The 2,500-nt window shown below is 44.4% G+C and overlaps 1 protein-coding gene across 1 annotated transcript in view; it reads right to left on the bottom strand.

Moving 5' to 3' along the window:
- The window catches only part of LOC122332939 (cGMP-dependent 3',5'-cyclic phosphodiesterase-like), a 147,136-nt gene that overhangs the window by 36,865 nt on the left and 107,771 nt on the right, over nt 1-2,500 (bottom strand). The window lies entirely within an intron of this gene.

Genomic DNA, 2,500 nt, shown 5'->3' with positions numbered 1-2,500 from the left:
CATTGAGTCATAGGTTCAGTAAAAGAAAAGAAGCCCCAAAGAAGCTGTTGTTAAACAGAAATGATCTTAAAGATGTTTAAGGTTCTTCATTTAAACAAAAAAAGTCTGAATCGAGCCACTTGTAGATCTGTGCTGAACAAACTGATTCAGACGACTCAGTGCATTTGATGAACTGATTCAATTGGTTCACTGAAAGAACTAGGATTACAGGTAATAATGTAAATAATGTTTGGTTTCTTGCACAGACTGATTGTTTCGCTTCATAAGATCTCAATATAATTAATAATTGTGTGTTTTTGTAGTTTTAACTCTCAGTGCCGGTAGCCATTGACTTGCATTATATGAATCACCATGGTTTCAGCTAAAAATCTTCTTTACTATTTTACTTAAGAACATATTTACATTTACATTTACATTTAGTCATTTTGCAGACGCTTTTATCCAAAGCGACTTACAATTGAGAGTACAACAGCGATTCATTTTTTTAGAGAGACAAACAGACAGTGTAAGTGCTTATAACACCCAGTCACAGGGAGTGTTCAAATTAGTACATGCCAGAAGGGAAGGAATAAACAAGGGGGATAAGAAGAGAGACAGAGACAGTGAGAGTGAGATTTTTTTTTTTTTTTTTTTTTTTTTTTTTTTTTATGATGAGGTCAGGTATTGCTGAAAGATGTGAGTTTTCAGCAGTTTCTTAAAGATTGACAGAGATCCAGCATTCGGATATGTGCGGGAAGATCGTTCCACCAGCCAGGAACAGAGAACGAGAAAGTTCTGGAGAGTGATTTGAGCCTCTTTGAGATGGTACCATGAGGCGTCGCTCGCTAGCAGATCTCAGACTTCTAGAGGGTGTGTAGATTTGTAATAGTGAGTGGAAGTAGACCGGTGCCGAGTCTGTGGTTGTTCTATATGCAAGCATCAGTGCCTTGAACTTGATGCGAGCTGCAATCGGTAGCCAATGTAAGGAGATAAAGAGAGGTGTAACATGGGTTCTCTTGGGCTCATTGAATACCAGCCGTGCCGCTGCATTCTGAATCATTTGTAGAGGTTTTATTGTGTTCGATGGAAGTCCAGCCAGAAGAGCATTGCAGTAGTCCAGTCTAGAAATGACAAGGGCCTGGACAAGTAGCTGTGCAGCTTTCTCTGTTAGAAAGGGCCTGATCTTTCTGATGTTGTGTAGTGCAAACCTGCAGGATCGAGCAGTGTTTGCAATGTGATCTTTGAAGGTAAGTTGGTCATCGAGGATTACACCAAGATTTCTGACTGAGGATGATGGGGTAATTGACGAAGAACCTAGCTGGATGGTGAAGTCATGCTGTGTAGTTGGAGTGGCAGGGAATACAAGCAGCTCAGTCTTTGTCAGGTTGAGCTGTAGATGGTACTCTTGCATCCATGTCGAGATGTCCGCCAGGCAACCCGAGATCCGAGTAGCTACCGTTGGATCGTCTGGATGAAAAGAGAGGTAGAGCTGTGTGTCATCGGCGTAGCAGTGGTAGGAGAAGCCGTGAGCCTGTATGATGGGGCCTAGTGATGTAGTGTAAATGGAGAAGAGGAGGGGACCAAGAACCGATCCCTGAGGAACCCCAGTGACCAGTTGATGTGCTGTGGATACTTCTACTCACCAGGCCACCCTAAAAAACCTACCAGTGAGATAGGATTCGAACCAACGAAGTGGGATCCCAGAGATGCCCAGTGATGAGAGGGTAGACAGCAGGATCTGATGATTCACAGTGTCAAAAGCAGCGGATAGATCCAGCAGAATGAGAACTGATGATTTGGATTGAGCTCTTGCAGTCCGCAGGGCTTCCGTGACTGAGAGCAGCGCAGTCTCAGTTGAATGGCCGCACCTGAAACCTGATTGGTTATGGTCCAGTTTGTTGTTTTTCGAAAGAAACAGTGATACCTGGTTGAAAACCACTCTTTCAAGTGTTTTCGCTATGAATGGAAGAAGAGAGACTGGCCTGTACTTATCAATAAGAGAAGTGTTTAAAGTGGGCTTTTTGAGCAGTGGGGTTACCCGAGCCTGCTTAAATGCTGTGGGGAAGGTACCTGTGAGGAGAGATGTGTTGATGATGTGCGTGAGTGCCGGCAAGACAGTGGGGGAGATTGCTTGCAGGAGATGAGAGGGTATGGGGTCTAGCGGACATGTTGTTGGATGGCTGGAGAGGAGAAGTTTGGATACTTCTGTCTCAGTGAGGGAGCAGAAGGAGAAAGTGGAGGAATCGGTAGTCGATGCGGTTGGTTGAGGGTTGTGCGTTGGGGGGGCTGAGAACTGGCTGCTGATCGCTTTTGTTTTGTTTGTAAAAAATGTGGCAAAATCGTCAGGTGATATTGAGGTGGTGGGAGGTGGTGGAGGGGGATAGAGCAGGGAGTTAAATGATCTGAAGAGCTTACGTGTGTCTGAAGTGTTGTTGATCTTGTTTTGGAAATATGATGATTTGGCAGTGCGGATTTCGGCAGAGAAGGAAGAAAGCAAAGTCTGATACCTGCTCAGGTCTGT

Source organism: Puntigrus tetrazona, unplaced genomic scaffold (genome assembly GCF_018831695.1).
Source record: "Puntigrus tetrazona isolate hp1 unplaced genomic scaffold, ASM1883169v1 S000000150, whole genome shotgun sequence".
Classification (NCBI taxonomy): domain Eukaryota; kingdom Metazoa; phylum Chordata; class Actinopteri; order Cypriniformes; family Cyprinidae; genus Puntigrus; species Puntigrus tetrazona.
The sequence above is the reverse complement of the archived record's forward strand: the minus strand, read 5'-3'. Positions and strand labels throughout refer to the sequence as shown.